Source organism: Carcharhinus amblyrhynchos, chromosome 1 (assembly GCF_965287045.1).
Source record: "Carcharhinus amblyrhynchos chromosome 1, sCarAmb.v2.hapA, whole genome shotgun sequence".
Taxonomy (NCBI): Eukaryota; Metazoa; Chordata; class Chondrichthyes; order Carcharhiniformes; family Carcharhinidae; genus Carcharhinus; species Carcharhinus amblyrhynchos.
The window spans coordinates 8,025,802-8,051,556 of record NC_137324.1 but is presented as its reverse complement, the minus strand read 5'-3'; the positions used below and the strand labels follow the sequence as shown (position 1 = coordinate 8,051,556).

Genomic DNA, 25,755 nt, shown 5'->3' with positions numbered 1-25,755 from the left:
GCCCTTCCTGTCAGGCAACCCATTCTTGAAGTGTGGTTCTGGTGCGTGCAGGTCAGTTGACTGTGGAGGGGCCTCATAGCTGATCCCACATTTACATAATGTCCACAACTGTTCACAAGGGACAACAGATGAGAAAGGTAGCACAATGGAACTACTTACTGGGAGAGCGCGAGTTTAGATTCAACCTTGGCAATTTGTGAAGCTGCATTCAATAAATCTGGTAATTTATGGTCTGGCAACGGAAAAATATGATCATGGAAGCTGCCAAATGGCCAGTAAAAAGCCAACTGGCTCACTCATGTCTTTCAGAAAAGTGATCCTGCCATCCTGATCCAGTCCCACACTAGTGGTTGACTCTTAATACCCGCTTTGAGGTTGCTTAGCAAGCCGCTCAGTTGTCAGGGCAACTAGGGATGGGCAATAAATGTGTGTCGCCAATGTTACTCACATCCTATTTAAAAATTACAAGCAGGAACCCGATCCAATTTTCCCCTCCCTATTCCTGTAACCTGAAGCCAGTTATTGGCCCATTGCTGACTCGCCAGTTGAGATCATCAAATTCAGTTTTGCACTCTTTCTTTATAACCTTTTTTTTCTCCCCTTCTGGTGAGCACTCCACATACTTGAGCACAAAGTTTAGGCTGACATTACAGTGAATTATTGAAGGTGTGCTGCACTGCCGGAGGTGCCAACTTATCAATCAGATGATAAACCGAGGTTCAGTTTGATTGTTTGAATGGACATGGAAGATCCCACAGCACTTTTGAAAGAAGAGCAATGGAGCTCTTCCTGGGTGTCCTGGTCAACATTTATCCTTCAACCATTGCCTAAAACTGTCAACCTGGACATTATCAGACTATTTGTGGAAGCTTGCTGTGCATAAATTAGTTGCTACATTTCCTCTGACTACACTTCAGAATTACTTCATCGTCATGAAGTTGTGGGCAATGCTGTTGAAGTACAAGTCTTCTTCTTTTCCTAAAACTCCTAAAAGTGCTTAATATTTAATGAATACTTCTGCGTGCCATAATGCTTGCTACATCGATAGTGCGGCAGCCAGTCCCACTCAGTGAGCTCTCCCAAATGGTAATGAAATGAATGGTCAGCTCTCGTCTTGCCCAGTAGCATAGATGTTTTTCTTTTTGCCGTGAGGCTTTGTATGGCCACCAGCAAACAGGACCGCAATTTACTGCTTTACCTGAAAGTCAATACTTCTGGCATTGCAGCACTGTTTTGCCACAGTCTAAGCCTGCAGTACATGCTCAGACTCCTGCTGTGGGGTTTGAACATTCTGACCCAGAGGCTACCATCGGAGCTGCAACACAAGAAAGGCTGGAAAGGGTCCAGCTTTGTATTCTCATTATTCGGTGACCCAGTCAGCATAAATATTTACAGTCATTATTTACTGTCTGACTTATGTTGGCCATTTTCAGCTCTTTTTTCCCCAAGCTCCCAAGAGGCAGGTGGAGCAAAAAAGTTTTTATTATAATTACTGTTTGGAGGAAGAGAAAACACTTTTTTTAAAGAAAAAACTTTCTTCAGTGGCTTTAGTTTTAAACTGTTTGCTGGCTCTTTGCCCCCAAGCATCTTCCGCAAGATGAAAGGGCGGATGAACTGCGTACAATGTCCTTTGTGTTCTCCTCTCCCCCCACTAAGTGGTGTTGATGAGAGTTGCCAACAGGACTTATTCAACAACAATAGCTCCGCTACAGCTTGCCTGTAGAGGTGCCTTTCATGTAGGAAAGGATCTTAGCCGCTTCACAAAGGAACAGAATTTGTTGGCGAGTGGAGAGGTGACCAAGGCTTTGCTTGGAGAATTGTGGGTGGCGATGTGGAGAGGTTGAAGGGATTTCAGTGAAGGAGAAGCAGGCGGCAAGATAGGGAGCAGGAAACATGAAAAAACAATTCCAATGATTTTATTTCTCTCTCACTTCCTTTGTGAATGCATTAATTGATTAACGGGCAGCACAGTGGTTAGCGCTGTGAGGTTTGAACATAAGAACATAAGAAATAGGAGCAGGAGTAGGCCATCTGGCCCTTCGAGCCTGCCCCGCCATTCAATAAGATCATGGCTGATCTGTCGTGGCTCAGTTCCACATTCCCGCCCTCTCCCCATAACCCTTAATCCCCTCTCTTATCAAAAACCCATCAACCCGCGTCTTAAAAATATTTAGTGACGCAGCCTCCACCACCTCAACGGGCAGAGAATTCCAGAGATTCACCACCCTTTGAGTGAAGAAGTTCCTCCTCAACTCCGTTCTAAACCGCCCCCTCTTTATCTTAAGGCTGTGCCCCCTAGTCCTACTGTCCTTTCTGAGCGGGAAGAGCCTCTCCACCTCTATCCTATCCATCCCATTCATCATCTTATACGTCTCAATGAGATCTCCCCTCATTCTTCTAAACTCTAACGAGTACAAGCCTAGTTTATTCAGCCTCTCCTCATAGCTCAACCCCCTCAACTCCGGCATCAGCCTAGTAAACCTCCTCTGCACTCCCTCCAAGGCCAAAATATCCTTGCGTAAGTATGGCACCCAAAACTGTACACAGTACTCCAGCTGCGGTCTCACTAATGCCCTATACAGCCGCAGCAAGACCTCCCTACTTTTATATTCAATCCCCCTCGCTATGAAGGCAAGCATCCCATTAGCCTTCCTGACCACCTGCTGTACCTGCAAGCTGGGTTTTTGCGACTCATGCACAAGGACCCCGAGGTTCCTCTGCACTGTTGCCTGCTGCAGTTTTTCGCCACGTAAGTAAGAATCCTTCCTACCATTATTCCTACCAAAGTGGACCACCTCACACTTGCCAACATTAAATTCCATTTGCCATTTCCTGGCCCATTCGCCCAGCCTATCTAGATCCTTCTGCAGACTCTCCACACCCTCCGCGTAAAGTAGATATAGAAATCTACTCACTCTGATGACGCACCAGTGGTGACAGGGTGGCACAGTGGTTAGCACTGCTGTCTCACAGCGCCAGGGACCTAAGTTCGATTCCCGGCTTGGGTCACTGTCTGTGCGGAGTCTGCACATTCTTCCCATGTCTCTGTGGGTTTTCCTCCGGGTGCTTGGGTTTCTTCCCACAGTCTGAAAGACGTGCTGGTTACGTGTATTTGCCAAACTAAATTCTCCCTCAGTGTACCCAAACAGGTGCCTGAGTGTGGCCACTAGGAGATTTTCACTGCAGTGTTAATGTAAGCCTATTTGTGACACTATTAATAAACTTTAGTAACAAATATATTGGAAATGGGCTAATAGGTTGTTTGATGCAGATGAAGAATCCTGTAGGGTAACGAATAAATCTGTTTGTTTTTCTAGTTGGTGTGGGAAACAGGAGTGCTGTGAGGTTGGGGTAGCCGCTGACAGGAATCTGGGGCCGAGGCAATTGGAGGCAGGAGGCCTTGTGAATCCCCAGGAAAATATCCATCCAGTGCTAACCTGGGTCGATGCAGGCCAGTGTCTGAAGACCAGAAGGCATAAGAAGGACTTGAGGATATTGCAGAGTAGACAAAAAAACATATAAAGTTAAGGAGTTACATTCAGAACGAGTGAGGTGCATTTTAACCTAATGCATAGCCAGAAAACCACATTTTAAAAGACGGCTGCATTCCGGCAATGGAAGGCAATGCAGGCAGAGTTTTTCTTTATTATCAATGTACACTGAAGGTCCTAACCTCAAAATCACTGATCATCTACCTGTGGGGGAACAAAAAGACGTGGGGTGGAATTTTCCTGTCCCGCCCGCCATGGGAATCTTAGCGGGTGAGGGGTGGACCATACAGAGGTCCGTTGACCTAAGGTGGGATATAAGACCTGACAGTGCAGGAAATCAGAAGTGGAGGAGTGTTGCTATCCTGAGGTTTTATGGCTGGTGAAGGCTGCAGATGTAAATTCAGTGCTCTTAAGAACGGAGATGACAAGTCATAGAGTCATAGAGGTATACAGCGTGGAAACAGGCCCTTTGGCCCAACTTGTTCATGCCATCCTTTTTTTAAAACCCTTGAGCTAATCCCAATTGCCAGAATTTGGCCCATATCCCTCTATACTCATTGTATCCATATAACTATCTAAATGCTTTTTAAAAGACAAAATTATACCTGCCTCTACTGCTACCTCTGGCAGCTTGTTCCAGACACTCACCGCCCTCTGTGTGAAAAAATTTCCCCTCTGGACACTTTTGTATCTCTCTCCTCTCACCTTAAACCCATGCCTTCTAGTTTTAGACTCCTCTACCTTTGGGAAAAGATATTGACTATCTACCTTGTCTATGCCCCTCATTATTTTATAGACTTCTATAAGGTCAGCCTCCTATGCTCCAGAGAGAAAAGTGATTTGATAAAGGTAAATAAGACTGTGCGGGGAAGTTAGTTTCAGAGTTTTACTGAGAGAGTAGGGCAGTGGGAGATGGCTTATTCCGTAAATTTATCCACAGAAAGCAGGACAGTCCCAATCCGGCCAGTTACCACCCCATTAGTCTATGATCAGTCATCAGCAGAGTGATGAAGAGAGTTGTTAACAGTGTTATCAAGTGGCATTTATACATCTCGCTCACTGATGCTCAGCTTGGGTTCTGCCAGACCCACCCAGCTCCTGACCATACTGCAGTCGTGTCAAAGCAAGGCCAAAAGAACTGAATTTGGGATAACAGTGACTGCCCTTGACATCAGTGCAGCCTTTGACTGAGTGTAGAGTCAAGGACCTTTAGCAAAATTCAAGTCACTGAGAATGGGGAAAGACTCTCCAATGAAATCATATATAGCACAAAGGAAGATAGTTGTAATAAAAGCAAAATACTGCAGATGCTGGAGTCTGAAACAAAAACAGAAAATGCTGGAAAATGTCAGCATTTCCGACAACATATGTGAAGAGAGAATTGACCCAATGTTTTGAGTCTAGATGACCCTTCGTCAGCCCTGATGAAGGGTCATCCACACTTGAAACATTGACTCTCTCTCTGGAAGATGGTTGTGGTTGTTGGAGGTCAGTCATCTCAGCCCCAGTACATCCCTGCAGAAGTTCCTCTGGGTATTATTCTCAGCCTAGCCACCTTCACAAGTGAGCTTCCCTCCACTGTCATGTCAGAATGTGGGGATGTTTTTACACTGTGTTAAGTATCATTTGTGACTCCTCAGAAGCAAGACCTTGACAGCACTCAGGCTTGGGCTGGTAAATGACAAGTAATGTTCATGCCGTACAAGTGCCAGCCAATGGCCATCTCCAATAAGCGAGAATCCATTGATCTCCCCTTGACATTCAACAGCATTATCATTGCTGAATCCCTTACCATCCACATCTTGGGGGTTACCATTGATGAGAAACTGAACTGGTCCAGCATATAAATAGTGTGGCTACAAGAGTAGGTCAGAGGCTTGTAATTCTGCAGTGAGTAACTCACCTCCTGACTCTCCAAAGCCTGTCCATCATCTACAAGGCACAGGTCAGGAATGTGAAGGATTACTTTCCAGTTGCCTGGATGAGTGCAGTTCCAACAACACTCAAGGAGCTTGACACCACCCCGGACAAAGCAACCTGCTTGATCAGTGACCACCTTAAAAATGCATTCCCTCCACTACTGATGCATGGTAGCAGCAGTAAATACCCCAAGCTACCCAACTGTAGCAATGCACCAAGTCTTTTTTGACAGCACCTTCTAAACCCATGACCGATACCACCTGGAAGGACAAGGGTAGCAGATGTATGGGAACTCTAGAACCTGCAAGGTCTCCTCCAAACCGCTTACCCTTTTGATGTAGAACTATATTGCTTTGCCCTCACTGTCCCTTCCTAACAGCGTTAGACCACATGGATCACAACGGTTGAAGAAGGCAGCTCATCATAATCTTCACAGGGGAAAGTAGGGATTGGCAATAAAATGGTGGTCTTGTCAGTGATGTTGACACCCCATGACAGCATGGTAAAAAATTAGTCACACAGTGAGCAGTAAATCACATGGAGATGTTGAAAATGCTGCAAACATTTTGGAAATGAATGAGATGAGATGGTGAATGGGTCTTACTGGGTGAGTTAAAGTGGGATATGATACTTTTTTGATTAAGCAATTTGCTTGCCAGCTTGATTCAGTCACCAAAATGAAGAACCCAATTCAAAGGAAGTGAACTTTTGAACCTGAAACTGTGACTCATTGCATTAGTGACTTGAAATATTTGGCCCAGTAAATTGATTTAACCATTTACTGTAGGATTAATATTTTAATGTTGCCAGCCTGTGATCAATAACCAGACAAACCCTGAAAAAATGCATTTTGTACCAAAGGAGCCGGGATTCTTCTCAAGTGGAGGCCATTCACCTGTAGAGCCCGTTCTTTGAAAGCACTACCCATTCTCCCCTTATCTTTCACCATGGCCATGCAGACATTTCCCTACAATTATATATCTAATTTCCCCTTGAATCTGCTTCCATCATACTTTTGTAGAGTGCATTCCAGTTCTTCATACTCAAGAGTAAAAAAAAACTCCTCCTTGATTTTCTGTCTGATAGAGGGCAGTATCCAAGATGACGCCAGAGTGAGGCAACTTCTTGCAAGTTGTGCCCAGGATACCTTCAAATTCTATCTTTTACTCTCGTTCTATGCTTCCTACCTTGCATTAACTTGATCTTTCTCTACATCCTAGCTATGACTGTAACGCTACGTTCTGCACTCTTTCCTTTCCGTCTCTATGAACAGTATGCTCTGTCTGTATAGCGCGCAAATCAAAGAAGGCCATCCCAGTTTCCCTTGTCTCTCTGCATGACTGAAGTCACTCATACCATTCTTGTCACTCTCTTCTGCACTTTTTCCAATCTCTTGGCAAATTACTAAAAACTAACAGGAAGAAAAAGTCATTTAAAGGCCTCTGCAAAGTATTTGTCCTATAAAGTAGGTTTGTGCACTTTCTGAAATGCTTGTAGATCAGTAAAATGCATCATGGTGTAATAAAGTAGGCAGCATTTTTAAAAAAATAAAAAACAGACAGAAAATTAAGTTGTCTTTTTGGCAGGAGGGATGCCAGATTTTTGGTATTGATCTTTGGAGAATTGGTGTTTGTCGATAAGAAAATAACCCACATTTACCAAAAGAATCTTCAACTGGTGCGTCAACTTCTTCCCTTTGAAAGCCACAGTGTTTCATGGAAAGCAGCTTGCAAAAAAGATGAAAGATGCCAAGAGAACGCCCCAGAATAGAATGACTAAGGTTGACGGTCTCTGCCTGAAATTCTTATCATCTGTCCATAGCCTCTTTGAAACATTCCATATCACTTGCCTGACACATTTTGAGAGGAAGCAAGAAAGACTTGTATTTATACACCACATTTCAAAATGTCCTAAAGTGCTTTACTATCAATCAATTAGATATGGTGAGTCATCATGACTGTAATGTAGTGTGTCCACAGCAAAGTCCCACAATCAGCAATGAGGTAATGATCGGATTGCCTTCTTTTTAGTGATATTTGTTGAGGGATAAATATTGGCCAGGACACCTGCAATGTATTGTCAAGATGTGGAGATGCTGGGGTTGGACTGGAGTAAGCACAGTAAGAAGTCTCACAACACCAGGTTAACACACCCCCATGACTTGCCTGGACTTGCAAAATCTCACTAACTGTCCTGTGTGGAGACAATACACATCTCTTTAATCTGTGCTTAACCCTCTCTCCACTCACATTGTCAGTACCTTTAAGACTTGATTATCTGTAAAGACTCGCATTCCAACCATTATTTTGTAAATTGAGTTTGTGTCTTTATATGTCGTGTTTGAGAAAATGACTCCCACTGACCTAATGAAGGAGCAGTGCCCTGAAAGCTTGTGGCTTGTGCTACCAAATAATCCTGTGGACTTTAATCTGGTGTTGTGAGACTTCTTACTGTATGTATTGTCAGTGCAGAGGATTGACAATTTTATGAACTCCATCACTTGCAAGTTCCCCTGTAAGTAGCACACCATCTGAACTCTCTTCTGCAGTCAGTTTGATCAAAATCCTGGAACATTTTTCTTAACAGCACAATACCTTAACAGTACCTTCATCAAGTGAACTACATTGATTTAAGAAGATGACTCACCACTATCTTCCCAAGAGCAATTGCATAGTAAATGTTGGCCTTGCTCAAGCTAAATTCAAAGAGGCTTCCTTTTCAGATAACAATCCAATTCTCTGTTGGATGCCTCAATTAAACCTGCCTCCACCACATTCTCAAACCGTGCATTCAGACCTTAATGATTCACAGTGTGAAAAGATTTTTCCTCATGACTCCGTTGTTTCTTTGTGTCCTCTCATTCTCGATCTTTTTCATGATTGGAAGTTTTTCCTCATCCACTCGGTCCAATCCCCTCAGGATTTTGAATACCTCGATCAAATGTCCTCTCAACCTTCTCTTCTTCAAGAATATTGTTCCAACTACTCCAATCTATCTATGCACTCATAGAACCATTTTTGTGAACTTTTTCTGCACTCTCTCCAATGTCTTCACATCCTTTCTAAAGTGTGATGCCCAGAACTGGATATAGTATTCCAGTGGTAGAGGTAGGTTTAACTGAGGCATTCAGAAGAGAATTGGATTACTAACTAGAAAGGAAAACTGCGTAGGATTGTGGGGAGAATGTGGAGGAGTGGCACTTGGTGAATTACTCTTTTAGAGGGCCTGTGCAAATACAGTTGGCCAAATGGCTTCCTTATGTGGTGTGACTGTTTAGTGAAATTACTGATAGTTCTTCCATGACATTGCTCAAGTTAAATTCAGTTATTTTGTAATGACTTTTCTAGGGTTGTACATCTGCATTCTTCCATCTGCACAAGGTAAAGAACATGCAGTAAATCGGTTGTGGGTGAAGTAGCTTCATATTGTGCATTTGTGCTGATGGCTGAAGAGCCAATCTGTGAGAAGCGAATTTGGACACAAGTGCTTGATGTAAAGTAGCTCTCAGGTGCTCTGGGTGGCTATTTTCACTGTTGGCACTCGTTGCCCAACTGCTTTAGCCATTGATCATCATGGTGGCATATCCTGGTGCACAGATTATAATCACTTTTTCCTCTGTCATCAGTTAGTGTCTCCCATGTGTGAGAATCGATGGTTAGGGCCTTCAGATCATGCCCTAAGCATTCTAGAAGCAGAGCTTTGGTCGTCCTACAGGTCACTTGGCTCCAGTTAAATCACCAGACAGAAAATCCTTCGAATGCAAATGCCTTCCATCCTGTGAATGCTGCCGAGCCAGTGAAGCTGTCTGTAATTGATGAAAATGTTTGCCATGTTAGACAGGATGATTGTAGCATGCAGCTCAAGTGAAGCTATGTGGAATGGGTATGCCACTTCAAGGTAATTGTTGTGTGGATGCGCTGGGTTGTCAGTCACAGGTAAATTGCTCTTGGGCAGATTCTCAGGGTTGTTAGAGGGTAAGTAGAAACAACAATTAGAGCCAGTGTCAGTTGTGGCTCAGTGGGTATCACTGTTGTCTCTGAGGCAGAAGGTTATGGGTTCAAGACCCACTCCAGAGACTTGAGCTAATCTAGGCTGACACTCCAGTCTGGCATTGAGAGAGTGTTGCAATGTAGGAAGTAATCTTTCAGGTGACATCTAATACCGAGGTCCCGGTCTGCCCTCTCAGCTGGATGTGTAAAATCTCATGGCACTAGCAGTGAAATTGTCCCCATTTTCCTGGTTAATATTTACCTCAATCAATATCATTAGAACAGATTACCTGGTCATTATCTCATGCTGTTTGTGGAACTGTGCTGTGCACAAATTATCTGCTGTGTTCCCTACATTATGGCAGTGAACTGCTTAACTTGAAAAACACTTCGGAGCATCTTGAGGTTGTGAAAATTATACGAATGCATGTCTGTTTTAACTGCTTTGCTCTAGATTAACAGTTTATATGTGCTTACTCCCTCAACAAAAAACCGACAGGAAATACTCATTGGTCCAGCTTAAATATCTTGATACATCTGCATTATTAGCAACAAGAATCAAACTGCAACCGCATGCACCTTTTAGTATGATAATGCTGCCCTCCTCCTGTGGTTATGTTTCTCCTCGTGGTGTTGGCTATATGTCCTGTACCATTTTGCTCAGATAGAACAGCACTTTATTTACATTCTGTCTTTCAAACACCCGTACAATGCCTCCCGTCAGTCTTACGTCCAGTGATAAATTTGTGAGTACGAGGATGGAGAAGGATCTTTTCAACTTCGGTTGTACAATTGCAGGTAACAAGAAAGCAACACCTCTCATTAGGAGCTGGTTAAGGATTGGATTGGAGGCTATACAGACAAGTCTTAGGTTAATGATTCTTACGTTTATTGACATTATAAAGTACTGGGTCTACTTAAATTCAAAATGTTAATGAAAAAGAACTAGGAGCAGTTGGGAACAAATTATCTTGATAGATTTAGGGGCCAATAGATGACTGACCTTTTATCGTTCCATACTTTCTTATGTTCTTAAATTTGTATAGTTGCAACTCTGTTTGGGATTTTGTTCTTCAGACTTACAATATTATATGGAACGGAGATACACAAGCGTAACCACAAACAGTTATGGACAACGTTAGCAATATTTCCAAACCTTTTTGTCAAGTTGGAGATTAATCGGCCACAATTTTCCGAAGAAAGCTAAATGCCCAATGGGTCAGAAAGCAGGAATTGTGTGGGGTGGGGGGCTAATCTCACTTGAGAGGCCAGCATCAGAGTATTGAGGGGGACCCGGCATGCAAGCCCGGTGTATTCCCCCGGTGTACTGGGAGGTCGGTTGACATGTCCCTCCTCTCCGGTCACTGGCCCTGATCTCCCTCCCCTCCACACCGGTCCTGAACATGACCCCCCCCCCCACCGCAATGCTCGAGTGGCCGACCACCTGATGGCGGCGGCGGGCCCTCCCCCCCCACTCTTCAGTTCTCAATGCATCAAATTTTTAGATGTCCAAATCACCAACAACCTGTCCTGGTCCCCCCAAACTGACACATAGTTAAGAAAGCCACCATTGCCTCTATTTTCTCAGAAGACTAAGGAAATTTGGCATGTTAGCTATGACTCTCACCAACGTTTACAGATACACCTAGAAAGCATTCTTTCTGGTTGTATCACAGGTTGGTATGGACCTGCTGTGCCGAAGACAACAAGGAACTACAAAAGGTAGTGGATGTAGACCAATCCATCACGCAAACCAGCTTCCCATCCATTGACTCTGCCTACACTTCCCTTTGCCTTGGTAAAGCAGCCAGCGTAATTAAGGATTGCACGCATCTTACACATTCTCTCTTCCACCTTCTTCTGTTGGGAAAAAGATACAAAAGTCTGAGATCAGGGATCAACCGACTTAGGAACAGCTTCTTCCCTGCTGCCATCAGATTTTTGAATGGACTTACCTTACATTAAGTTGATCTTTCACTACACCTTAGCTGTGACTGTAATACTACATTCTGCACTCTCTCATTTCTTTCTCTATGAATGGTATGCTTTGTCTGTATAGCATGCAAGAAACAATACCTTTCACTGTATACTAATATGTGCGACAATAATAAATCAAATCAAATCAATGCAGAGTTCTCCCCATTTCCCTTCCCCCCTACCTCCCCCCACTCCTTGCTGTGCCTTTACCTCCTCAGGCCCTGCCCCTTTGACACTGCCCAGTGTCCACTGATCACTGCCAGGGAGTCAGGTTGGCAGTGTCCAAGGGGCACTCATCCCCTTGCCACCCCGACCTCCCGGGAGACCTCAATGGCCTTTGGTCTGCACCAGTGAGGCCATCACGCCTGGCCTCCGTTGCTGGGGACCATACATGATCCCCTTGGTCTGGACCTCCACCAGTGGGATCAGAAACTTTAGTGAGCCCGGATGATTATGTCCTGGGCTCACTAAATAGATGCAAATCTGGAGTACTGTGTGCAGTTTTGGGCGCCGCACCTGCGCAAGGATATTTTGGCCTTGGAGGGAGTGCAGAGGAGGTTTACTAGGCTGATACCGGAGTTGAGGGGGTTGAGCTATGAGGAGAGGCTGAATAAACTAGGCTTGTACTCGTTAGAGTTTAGAAGAATGAGGGGAGATCTATTGAGACGTATAAGATGATGAATGGGATGGATAGGATAGAGGTGGAGAGACTCTTCCCGCTCAAAAAAGACAGTAGGACTAGGGGGCACAGCATCAAGATAAAGGGGAGGCGGTTTAGAACGGAGTTGAGGAGGAACTTCTTCACTCAAAGGGTAGTGAATCTCTGGAATTCTCTGCCCGTTGAAGTGGTGGAGGCTGCCTCGCTAAATATTTTTAAGAAGCGGGTTGATGGGTTCTTGATAAGAGAGGGGATTAAGGGTTATGGGGAGAGGGCGGGAAAGTGGAACTGAGCCACAACAGATCAGCCATGATCTTATTGAATGGCGGGGCAGGCTCGAAGGGCCAGATGGCCTACTCCTGCTCCTATTTCTTATGTTCTTATGTAGAAGCTGGGGTAGGCTATTTGGCCCTTCGAGCCTGCTCTGCCATTTATTTTGCTCATGACTGATCATTGAATTCAATATTCTGATTCCCTGTTCCCCTGTTGGATAGTGTAATCAGCCTCGCGTTGTTCCCTGCCTTCAGCCTGATTAGGAAACAATGACCTTGGAAGATTCCTCTTTCTGGCTACCCGCTGATATTTCCCAGCCTGCTATGCTACTCAAGCTGTGCAGTGCACTGGGAAAATCACGCTCGTTAAGTTTAAAGAGATTGCTGATGAGAGTTAATTGTTCTACCTGACCCTCCCCTGACCTTTCCAACAGCATAAAACCCATCACATTTTGACCTCCGTTCAGTTCCGAAGAAGCGTCATATTGGACTCGAAACATTGACTCTGTTTCTCTTTCCATAGATGCTGCCAGACCTGCTCAGTTCTTCCAGAACTCTCTGTTTTTATGACATTGTCCATGTTGAGTTTTTTTAAGTTAATTATCTGGCACGTTATGTGCAAGGCCCTGAAGGGACTTAAGCCCACAGACACTTGACTAAATTTGCAGCTTTGAGTTTATCAATTATTTCAGCAGCCTCTGTCAGACTGTGAGTGATAATGTTTGAGACTTGTTTGAACTAGAAATAGAAAGATTGAGTTTACTTGCAATAGTGTATTTCATGCCACAAAGCGATTCACAGCCAATGCAATACTTTTGTAGTCTTTGTTATGACTATACTTATGACTGTACTATGACTATAAGGGGTGGCACAGTAGCACAGTGGTTAGCACTGCTGCTTCACAGCTCCAGGGTCCTGGTTCGATTCCCGGCTTGGGTCACTGTCTGTGTGGAGTTTGCACATTCTCCTCGTGTCTGCGTAGGTTTCCTATGGGTACTCCAGTTTCCTCCCACAGTCCAAAGATGTGCAGATCAGGTTGATTGGCCATGCTAAGAAATTGCCCCTTCGTATCCTGGGATGCGTAGGTTAGAGGGATTAGTGGGTATAATATGTAGGGATATGGGGATAGGGCCTGGGTGGGATTGTGTTCAGTGTAGACTTGATGGGCCGAAGGGCCTCTTTTTACACTGTAGGGTTCTATGATTCTATGATTATGTACTGGTAGCAGATACTTTGTGCACAGTAAACTCCTACACATGCCTCCCCTCTGATCGCCGACCATAACCCCACCCCAGTAATCACCAAACATCCCTCTCCCTGATTGCCCCCACCCTCTGAGGGGCTGGCCTCCTGATGGCCAAACCCATCACCAGCCCCCAACCCCCAATGCAGAGTTCCCCCCATTCTCTCCCCTCCTACCTCCTCCCCCACTCCCCGCTTTGTCTCTGCCCCCTTGACACCAAAAGTTGATTTATTTGATATAAAAACAGATAATGCAGGATAAACTCAGCAGGTCTGGCCACAACTGTGGAGAGAGAAACACAGAGTCAATGCTCTGAATTGTATGACTTCTTCAGAGCTAAAAAGGGAGAAATGTGATGAGATGCCAGCGTTGGACTGGGGTGGGCACAGTAAGAAGTCTCACAACACTAGGTTAAAGTCCAACAGGTTTATTGGAATCACGAGCTTTTGGAGCGCTGAGTGATGAGAGAGCTGCACTCCGAAAGCTCGTGATTTCAAACAAACCTTTTGGACTTCAACCTGGATTTTATCAAGTTAAAAGGTCTGAGCTAGGAGCGATTACACAAAGCTGTTTAGGGCACAAGACAAAGGAAGTGTTAATGGCAGTTTTTAGGACTAGGAGGCACTGATAGTGCATAAAAATAAGATATGTGTTAACAGGTATACAAAGTCAGTGCTTGGCGAAAGGAAAACTAAAGAACAAGTGAGTAGCTTGTTGGTTGGATTTGGATGAAAGGTAGATGTTCATCCCAACACTAAGATATCTTGTTGTTATTTTTCTACATTACACTGAACAGGCAGACTTCAATGCTATATTCAGAGTGTGGTGAGACTGTGGAATTATCTACCACAGGGAGTGGTTAAAACAAATAGTTTAGATACATTAAAGGGAGGTTAGACAAGCACATGAGGAGTATAGAGGGTTTTTCTGACAGGAGGAGGCTTGAATATGAATGGTGCCATGAACTGCTGGAGCTGAATGGCCTATTTCGATGCCACATATTCTATACAGGCACCTCCGACAGAACAGCACTTCTTCAATACCGGACTGGATGGTTATCCAACAATCTATGCTTAATGTTCTGGTGTGGAACTTGAACCCACTTCTGAAACAGAAACAGGAGTATTACCAACTGAACCAAGCTGGTAGTTTCAGGGATGGCGGTGGATATATCTTTTCTGAAGAGATGAGTTTTAGTTGAATGGCATTAGAGGGAGTCAACTGAATTGGAAATTCCCTTGTCCCTTTAGTTTCATGAACTGCAAAAACAAAGTGCAAACATGTCTAATGTCCGTATTAGAATATTGGGCGGAGGTGGGAAGTGTGTCAGTGATACATAGCAGTATGTGCTGTATAAATGTCCTTGTGGCTTTCTGATCTCATCAGCCTGCTTACGCTGCTGAAGCTTGGTTTCCCATGCATACTTGTGGGAGACAAGATCTTCTGAGCATGATTGATGTCACATACATTTGTTATTGTGCAACGACAGCGCTGGGCAAAGCCATGTGTCCAGCAGAGAGCTGGTCATGTTTTGCAGAGTTTATCGGTTGATCAGTCACAATTATTTATCTTCGCCCTTCCGCTCATCACTGTCCAGCAGTGAGCCTGTGGAATTCATTACCACAGGAAGTGGTTGATGCCAAAACATTGAATGTATTCAAAAGGCAGCTAGATATAGCACTTGGGGATCAAAGGGTTATGGGGAGAAAGCAGGATTAGGCTATTGAGTTGGACGATCAGCCATGATTGTGATAAATGGCGGAGCAGGCTTGAAGGGCTGAACGGTCTCCTCCTCTCCTATCTTCTGTTTCTATGTCGTCCATATTTTACATAGCAAAAACATGCCCACCGGAGCAGGTAAAATCCAACCCCCAGTTTATTCGAGCAGCTTTCCAGTATGTCCCCACATTGCCTAACCTTTGGATGGAAACCCAGAATATGAGCATTCAGTTGTCGTTTGACCATGTGGGGGCATCACAGTCAAGACTATGTTTCCTAATTGCCCACTCTTTAGAGCAGGGTTGTGGGAGAGGCAGGAAAGCTGACCGATTATTCCTTTTGCTGTATTGGGACTGAAGAGACTAATTGTCCTGCCTCAGTGCCACTGCAGATGAGATCATTCAGGAATGGAACCTGTGACCTTCTGGTTTATGTGGCTCAGCAGCACATCATGAAGGGGAGATGCTCTTTGCTCATGCAGATAAGTCTGAGGATGTTTACAAGTTTACCCTCCCTGTTTCAAACTTAAATGAAATGTGCGTCTGGATCAGCCAAAGAAGCCTGCCTTTGGCTGGTGACACGACTGACACTCAACTTTGTCCAGCACTATCAGATCATGTCGTTGTTTTTACCAGCAGCGTAATCAAGCTTGGCATTTCTCAACGGGCCCAGCTATATGTTTTTGATGTCGGACTATTTAGGATAAAAAAAAACTCTCACTTTTAACTCTGATTGCCCATTTCCTCCTCCCTCTGCTGAGGAATAGGACCATTGGAACCCTGCCCTTCTTGTCTGACGTGAGCGGTTTCCGTACCCCATGGGCCAACAACACGTCCAACTTCCATCGACGTGCAGCTCAACAGACATGAAGGTTGCCCTTTGTTTTGTTTCTATTTTGCTTAGCTCCTTATGGCTGTTTAATGGTTCTGAAGGAAACAAACAATGATCAATGAGATGGTCTGATTATCGCAATAAGTGGATGTTTTTGATGTGATAGTCTTGCAGTATCAGCCAAAATTCCTTTACTTTGTATAGTGGTGACAAGCCAGCCCACTTGGTGAATTTGTGCAGGGCATTTAATGGGTTGGGGGTGTTTCTGTTTTCCAAGATGTACATGCAAAGAACAGTTTCTGCAAACAACAGAACTTGAGCTTAATCACTTTGTGGAATGGAATACCTGAAGACTAGGAACGTAGAAACAGGGATAGGCTATTTAGCTTCTTGAATCTGTTTTGCCATTCAGCTCCATTTCAGACCCATGGGCATGGCCTTAGCTTCATGATCCTTGATACCCATACCAAGCAAAGATCTAGCTCTCTGTGTCTTGAAGCCTGGTTGATTCCCCCAACCTTTTGGGGGTGGGAGGAGGGGAAGAATTCCAGTTTTCATCACCCCTTTGCTTGGAAAGAATGATTTGTGATATCCCCCCAAATGTCAAGCATTGATTTTAATATCACAGCTCCATATTTTTGATTCTGCCACCAGTGCAAATACTTTATTTTTTCCACAAAGTCATAACCTTTTAATATGCAAAACACCCTCAGATAGATTATACCAAATCCAGGCCCTCTCCCCACAACCCCATCTATTTATCCTAGCTAGTCCCCCTGGCACTAAGGTGCTGACCCTGGTGAATGGAGCATTGCCGTTCCAGAAACTCGGTCACGTCCTTCTTTATGATTCACTTCAGCAACTTTCCCACCACAGAAGTCAAACTGACTGGTCTATAGTTTCCCACTTTTTGCCCCTCGTCTTTCTTGAATATGGATGTTACATTAGCATGTTTCCACCAGTACCTCTCTGGAATCCAGGAAATTTTGGAATATCTTAACTAATGCATCCACTATCTCTGCTGTGACCTCCTTTATTACCCTAGCATATAGACCATCAGGTCCCACAAACTTGTCTACTTTTAAACTCTTCAGTTGACTGAGTACCTTCTCCCTGGTTATAGAAATTTCACTAAGTTCCACTGTATTAACTGCAGTTTTTGAGACAGAATTATTATCTTCTACTGTGAAGACAGAGACAAAGTATTGCTTTAGTGCCTCTGCCATCTCCAAGTTTCCCATTATTATGTCACCATTTCCATCCTTTAAAAGGGTCAACATCTACTTTCATTATTCTCTTCCTTTTTAGATAATCATCGAAAGTTTTGGTGTCAGTGTTTATGTTTTCAGCTAGTTTCCTTTCATCATCCATTTTAGCATTTTTGGTATTGTATTTAGTCAACTTTTGTTGGCGTTTGAAGTCCTCCCAATCCTCCATGCTGCCACTAACTTTTGCAGTATTATATGCCCTCGCTTTTATCCTATGCTATCCTTGATTTCCTTATTTTTTCACCCTTTTGCAATTTCTCGTTCCCTCAGAAATGTCCTTAGTTAAGATGTCTTGAATGTCTTAGGGACAGTGTTCAGTATATTCTGAACACCATCCCTAAACAACTGCCACTGTTCTTTTACCCTCCTTCCGTTTAATACTCTAGCCCAGTCCTCTTGGGCCAACCCTTTCCTTAGGCCTACATAACGACCCTTGCCCAATGCAAACTCGGGTATGTGATTCTGCCCACTCACTCCCAATCTGAATTTTGTCTAGTGGTCCCACACCTTGCCTAGTATCTGTGCGAAGACCACGCTGTGACATTGGTGGACAGCTTTGTCCAATCAGGCTGGCTGTCTACTAAATGTCACCACTCGGTGGAGTCACTGTCAGTGACAGCCCCACAAATGTGCAACTCAGTCACCCAAACCAGGCCTGGAGCCTCTCTCTAGCTGTTGATACCAGTGCTCTGTTCTCTAGTACCAAAATTCCCTCATCCAGTCAAACATAAAATGAGAACTGAGCTACCCTGAGGTGAGTTTTAATTCTCCCAAAACAGCTTGTTTATATTTAAAGTTCTCTGTAATTGAGAATTAACCCTGTGAGTGGGATTTATCTGGTTTTCATTGATCCCATGCCACTGAAAATGTATGTCATTACCTCTTATTAAACCCAATCATCATTAATGGTAATGGAATCCAGAGACTGCAGAATAGCATATTTGACATGATGTGGAGTTGCAGCAAGAACTCTTTAAGGACTTAATGATGTAATAACTCCAGGGTAATTGGCTCATGTTACCTTCATGGAGTCCTGAGAGTTGGGAAACACAGAAATCCATCTGTCCACTAGGAGGTGCAGAGGAGAAAATAAGAATGAATTTGACCGTGATTGTTATAACTGCAATTTTAATTCTGACAACTTGTGCTGGGCAAGGTTATAAGGATACATTTTTTTTGGACTTGCACAAGCTGACATAAGTACCATATTGTGAACTTAATGTTGTTTTAATTTCCGGGCATGTTACAGCCAAGACAAGATTGGAAATTTGGCATTGGTATGTATCTCTATCCTGTCAAGTGTCTGTTGTAGCAATGCAATAAAACTTCAGCCTCTGAATTGGTGGTTGTGAACTGAAGAACATATTCCACTTCAGTGTATTCTGAACACTGTCCTGCCTGATCAGAAGCACTTCTCACCATTTGAAGAAGAGGAGAGAAATTCTCCCTGGTGTCATCCCCAGTAGTTATCCTTCAACCAACACCATAAAATGGGTTATTGGTCAATATCTCAATACTGATTGTGGGAGCTTGCTGTGTGCAAATTAACTCCCTGCCACCCACATTACAACAGTGACTGTACCTAATTACTGTAAAGTACTTTGGGACATCCTGAGATTGTGAAAAGCATTTTATTAATGAAGCTTTTTTTCTCTTTTCATTCAGCAGTTACTCTCACTTTTCATTACATACAGTATTGTTGCATAACTGACAAATCCAAACAAAATCACCCTGTTAACAGTCTAACTGATTCACAGAAAGTGATGGTCACCGGGCAGTTGACTGATTCACTAAATGTTGCAGTGAGTTGCCAGTCTTCAAAGTAGATATATATTACTTCTCTGCAATTTTCATGGCGCTATCTGCCATGAAAGGATAGAATAACCTCTCCCCCCTTCACTCTCCACAAATGAACACAGCAATGTGCATGTCAACCGGTGAATAGATGGTAGAGAGCTTAAATCTATAATCTCATCTCTGGATTTAGTTGTGGTTTGTAAGCATCCTCTGAACCCTAGAGTTGTGATTATAGTGTTGAAAACAGTCCAAGACCATCTGTAAATTTTGAATATTTTTTTTATCTCTGAACTTCTTGGGAGGTTTTTCTTTTCTTTGAGCCTTATTTCAAAACACCAATTGTTTTAAGTAAATGTTTTATTTAGATGGAGCCTAAAGTCCACTTTATAGGATGATGCAGCACAGGAGGAGGCTGCTGAGCCTACCATAAGAACATAAGAAATAGGAGCAGGAGTAGGCCATCTAGCCTGCCCCGCCATTCAATAAGATCATGGCTGATCTGAAGTGGATCAGTTCCACTTTCCTGCTTTTTCCCCATTAATTCCCTTGTCTATCAGAAATCTATCTACCCGTGACTTAAATATATTCAACGAGGTAGCCTCCGCCACTTCAATGGGTAGAGAATTCCAGAGATTCACCACCGTTTGAATGAAGAAGTTCCTCCTTAACTCCGTTCTCAGGTTACTTTGAGACTGTGCCCTCTAGTTCTGTTTTCTTTTCTAAGCGGGAAGAATCTCTCTACCTCTACCCTATCTAGCCCCTTCATTATCTTATAAGAACATAAGAACATAAGAAATAGGAGCAGGAGTAGGCCATCTGGCCCTTCGAGCCTGCCCCGCCATTCAATAAGATCATGGCTGATCTGTCGTGGCTCAGTTCCACTTTCCCGCCCTCTCCCCATAACCCTTAATCCCCTCTCTTATCAAAAACCCATCAACCCGCTTCTTAAAAATATTTAGCGAGGCAGCCTCCACCACTTCAACGGGCAGAGAATTCCAGAGATTCACCACCCTTTGAGTGAAGAAGTTCCTCCTCAACTCCGTTCTGAACCGCCCCCCCTTTATCTTGAGGCTGTGCCCCCTAGTCCTACTGTCTTTTTTGAGCGGGAAGAGTCTTTCCACCTCTATCCTATCCATCCCATTCATCATCTTATACGTCTCAATGAGATCTCCCCTCATTCTTCTAAACTCTAACGAGTACAAGCCTAGTTTATTCAGCCTCTCCTCATAGCTCAACCCCCTCAACTCCGGTATCAGCCTAGTAAACCTCCTCTGCACTCCCTCCAAGGCCAAAATATCCTTGCGCAGGTGCGGCGCCCAAAACTGCACACAGTACTCCAGCTGCGGCCTCACCAATGCCCTATACAGCTGCAGCAAGACCTCCCTACTTTTATATTCAATCCCCCTCGCTATGAAGGCCAGCATCCCATTCGCCTTCCTGACCACCTGCTGCACCTGCAGGCTGGGTTTTTGCGACTCATGCACAAGGACCCCGAGGTCCCTCTGCACCGTCGCCTGCTGCAGTTTTTCGCCACGTAAGTAATAGTCCTTCCTACCATTCTTCCTACCAAAGTGGACCACCTCACACTTGCCAACATTAAATTCCATTTGCCATTTCCTGGCCCATTCGCCCAGCCTATCTAGATCCTTCTGCAGACTCTCCACACCCTCCGCACAATTTGCCTTTCCCCCAATCTTGGTGTCATCAGCAAATTTCGACACCCTACACTCGGTTCCCTCCTCCAGATCATCTATATAAATGGTAAATAGCTGAGGCCCCAGCACCGACCCCTGGGGCACCCCACTAGTCACCATCCGCCAATCCGAATAGCACCCATTGACCCCCACTCTCTGCCTCCTATTTGACAACCAATCCTCTATCCACGCTAACACCCTACCCCCAACTCCATGTCCTCTGACCTTCTGCAGTAACCTCTTGTGAGGTACCTTATCAAACGCCTTCTGAAAATCCATATGTCTCAATAAGATCCCCCCTCAGCCTTCTAAACTCTAACAAGTACAGGCCCAGTCTATTCAATCATTTTTGTGCTTCATTCTATATCTCTGCTTGTGCAGGGATATGGCACCTTTAAGGTGAAAAAATAATGTCCCAAAGCACTTCATTAATGTTGCCAAACTTGGCTTTATGGATTCCTGGAGGTCGATCATGTAATACTTTTCTGCCAGTAGCTTTCCCTTGGCAAGGTTGAGTCCCTTGTGTGAGTCACAAGCTAGTTTATTACTGAGGTCTCCAGCATCCTTAAGATAATGTAAGATAATTATATTATAGCGCACAAAAATTGTTTTATTAAATTCGAAGCACAACATGGATCAAGCGTTTTGGAATTATGTCCTGAATACGCTTGTTATGTGTGTCAAGATTGGAGTGCATGAAAATCTGTGGCAAGCTACCCTTACATATCAGCAACTTTGCATAGATACAGAGAACTATTTTGTTGTAAATGGCTGGTTCTCAATTACATGTTACAAACTAAATGTTGAAAATGTGTGAGGAAGGAGCCTTTTTTAAAAACATAACATTGACATATAATGTTGGTGGAAATCTAGAACTGTTTCCCCCCCCAAATAGGAAAAAATGTCCAAACTGAGATTGATAGATTTTTGGATATGAAGGGCTACAAAACTAAGCCAGGAGGATGGAGTTGAGATACAGATCAGTCATGATCTAACTGAACAGCGGAACAGGCTTGAGGGGCCTTCTCCTGTTCCCATATTTCTGCTTCATTCCAGAGACAGCAAATGAATCAATATCAATGGATTGCAAAGTACTGTAGCTTTTTTTTGTACTCTGTCTAGTCAGAGTAACTCTGCCAGGAGACATGTTCCGTAACCAGTTTCTTTGCTATAGATTCTTACAGTGAGCAGAACCGAGAGCGCAAAGTAGTAGGGGAGCATCCCAGTATGTGGATGGGCCTACCAGAGAGGGGGAAAATCTTGACCTCCTCTTGGGAAGTAAGGAAGGGCAGGTGAGATAAGTGTTAGCGTGGGATCACTTTGGGACCAGTGACCAGAATTCTGTTGGTTTTAAGAAAGCTATGGAGAATGATAGACCTGGCCCAGAAGTTAAAATTCTAAATTGGGGCAAGGCCAATTTTGATGGTATCAGGCAGTAACTTTCAAAAGTTAATTGTGGGAGTCTGTGGGAAGGCAAAGGGACATCTGGTAAGTGGCAGGCTTTCAAAAGTATGTTAACAAGGTTCAGGGTAAACACATTCCTCTTAGAGTGAAGGGCAAAATTGATAGAAGGAGGGAATCCTGGATGACTCGGGATATTGAGGCCCTAGTCAAGAAGAAGAAGGAGGCGCATGACATGCATTGGCAGCTGGAATCAAGTGAACATCTTGAAAAGTATAGAAGGTGTAGGAGTAGAGTTAAGAGAGAAATCAGGAGGGCAAAAAAGTGACACGAGATTGTTTTGGCAGATAAAGCAAAGGAGAATCCAAAGAGCTTCCACAAACACATAAAGGCCAAAAGAGTAACAAGGGAGAGAGTAGGACCTCGTAAGGATCAACAAGGTCATCTGTGTGCGGATCCATAAGAGATATGTGAGAACCTAAATGAATATTTCTCATCAGTATTTACTGTTGAGAAAAGCATGGATGTTAGGGAACTTGGGGAAATAAATAGTGATGTCTTGAGAAGCTTACATATTACAGAGAAAGAGGTGCTTGAAGTCTTAAAGTGCATCGATGTAGATAAATCCCCGGGACCTGATGAAGGATATCCCAGGACATTGTAGAAGGCTAGGGAAGAAATTGCGGGTCCCCGAGCAGAGATATTTGAATCATCAATAGTCACGGGTGAGGTGCCTGAAGATTGGAGGGTGGTAAATGTTGTGCCTTTGTTTAAAAAGCACTGCTGGAAACTGGTGAGCCTCACATCTGTGGTGGGTAAGTTGTTGGAGAGACAGGATCTACAGAATTTAGAGATGCAAGGACTGATTAGAGACAGCATGGCTTTGTGAGTGGAAAATCATGTCTCACAAATTTGATAGAGTTTTTTGAAGGGGTAACCAAGAAGGTAGATAAGGGCAGCGCAGTAGATGTTGTCTACATGGACTTTAGCAAGGCCTTTGACAAGGTACCACATGGCACGTTGTTGCATAAGCTTAAATCTCATGAGATCCAGGGTGAGGTAGCTAAGTGGATACAAAATTGGCTTGATGACAGGCCAGAGGGTGGTTGTAGAGGGTTGATTGTCAAACTGGAGATCTGTGATCAGTGGTGTGGCTCAGAGATCAGTGCTGGGTCCACTGTTATTTGTCATTTATATTAATGATTTGGGTGAGAATTTAAGAGACATGGTTAGTAAGTTTGCAGATGACACCAAGATTGGTGGTAGAGTGAACAGTGCAGAAGGTTATCTTGGATTGCAACAGGATCTTGATCAATTGGGTCAGTGGGCTGACGAATGGCAGATGGAGTTTAATTTAGATAAATGCGAGGTGATGCATTTTGGTAGATTGAACCAGGGCAGGACTAATTCAGTTAATGGTAGGGCGTTGGGGAAAGTTAAAGAACAAAGAGATCCAGGGGGCAGATTTATGCTCCTTGAAAATGGAGTCACAAGTGGTTGGAATGGTGAAGAAGGCATTCGGCATGCTTAGTTTCATTGGTCAGAACATTGAATACAGGAGTTGGGACGTCTTGTTGAAGTTGTACAAGACATTGGTAAGGCCACATTTGGAATACAGTGTGCAGTTCTGATCACCTTATTATAGAAAGGATATTATTAAACTAGAAAGATTGCAGAAAAAATTTACTACGGGAACTTGATGGTTTGAGTTTGAGCAGAGGGTGGATAATTGAGACTTTTTTCTCTGGCGCACAGGAGGCTGAGGGGTGATCTTATAGAGGCCTATAAAATAATGAGGGGCATAGATCAGCTGAATAGTCAATATCTTTTCCCAAAGGTAGTGGAGTCTAAAACTAGAGGGCATAGGTTTAAGGTGAGAGGGGAGAGATACAAAAGGGCACAGAGGGGCAATTTTTTCACACAGAGGGCAGTGAGCTTCTGGAACAAGTTGCCAGAGGTACAGTTTTGTCTTTTAAAAAGCATTTAGACAGTTACATGGGTAAAATGGGTACAGAGGGATTAGTTTATGGATTTTAAAAAAAGGCAGCATGGACAAGTTGGACCAAAGGGCCTGTTTCCATGCTGTAAACCTCTATGACGCAATGCTTAAAATTGACTCAAAATTAGACACAATGGCCGGAATTTTACCATCCCGCCAGCCACAGCAATCAGAGGGGCAGACCATGGAAAGGTCTTCTGGCCTCAAATTCAAATTCCTCTAGCTGCCATGGTGGGATTTTCACCCATGTCTCCAGAGCATTGACTGGGCCTCTAGCTTACGAGTCCAGCAACATAACCACAATGCCACTGTCTCCTGGTGCTGAAGAAAAGGCCCGTTGCCACAAATTTACGTTCTGAATAATAAGTGTTTACCAGTTTCAAAAAATAGTTGAAATTCTTACACACGATAGGCCTGAATTTCCTGATGACTTGGTTTGCAACTGGCAACATCAGCAATGGGCTCTGAGCACCAGGAATGCTGTGGAGATAGATGCTGGTGTTGGACTGGGGTAAACACAGTAAGAAGTCTGACAACACCAGGTTGGACTTGGTTGAACTTAAACCTGGTGTTGTCAGACTTCTTACCAGGAATGCAGCAATGAAAGTGGGGTATGGGAAGGGTTTTGAATGCAGACACGAGCTAACAATGTCACATACCTTTATCACAATTATACTGGCGGCGCACCCAGGACCAGTCTCCCATTCAGGAGAAATGTTGGGTGATTCGCACCACTGAGACGTAATCTGGCAAGGTGATGGGGGGGCCAAGTAGGAGTTTTAGGAAGGTTGACAAAATTAGACATGATCATTGCAAATCTGTATCTCAGCTTCACTTTACTGTATTTGTTTCATAAGACTTGATACCCTTGGCCAACCAATATCCGTGAACAAATAGCAAAATACCGCAGATGCTGGAAATCTGAAATATGAACAGAAAATGCTGGAAGTGCAGGCTAAAAGGATAGCTGAATTTAAATCTTGTAAATTTCAATAGATGGAGCTTCATTCTGTATCTAACCCATGCTGTACCTGCCCTGGGAGTGTTTGATGGGGACAGTGTAGAGGGGGCTTTACTCTGTATCTAACCCCGTGCTGTACCTGTCCTGGAAGTGTTTGATGGGGACAGTGTAGAGGGAGCTTTACTCTGTATCTAACCCCGTGCTGTACCTGTCCTGGGAGTGTTTGATAGAGACGTATAGAGGGAGATTTATTCTGTATCTAACCCCGTGCTGTACCTGTCCTCGGAGTGTTTGATGGGGACAGTGTACATAAGAACATAAGAACATAAGAAATAGGAGCAGGAGTAGGCCATCTAGCCCTTCGAGCCTGCCCCGCCATTCAATAAGATCATGGCTGATCTGTCGTGGCTCAGATACACTTTCCCGCCCTCTCCCCATAACCCTTAATCCGCTCTCTTATCAAGAACCCATCAACCTGCTTCTTAAAAATATTTAGCGAGGTAGCCTCCACCACTTCAACGGGCAGAGAATTCCA

At 43.9% G+C, this 25,755-nt stretch overlaps 1 protein-coding gene across 2 annotated transcripts in view; it reads left to right on the top strand.

Annotated features, from left to right (window-relative positions):
• LOC145344932 (exocyst complex component 6B) overlaps window positions 1–25,755 on the top strand; it is a 595,965-nt gene that overhangs the window by 272,502 nt on the left and 297,708 nt on the right. The window lies entirely within an intron of this gene.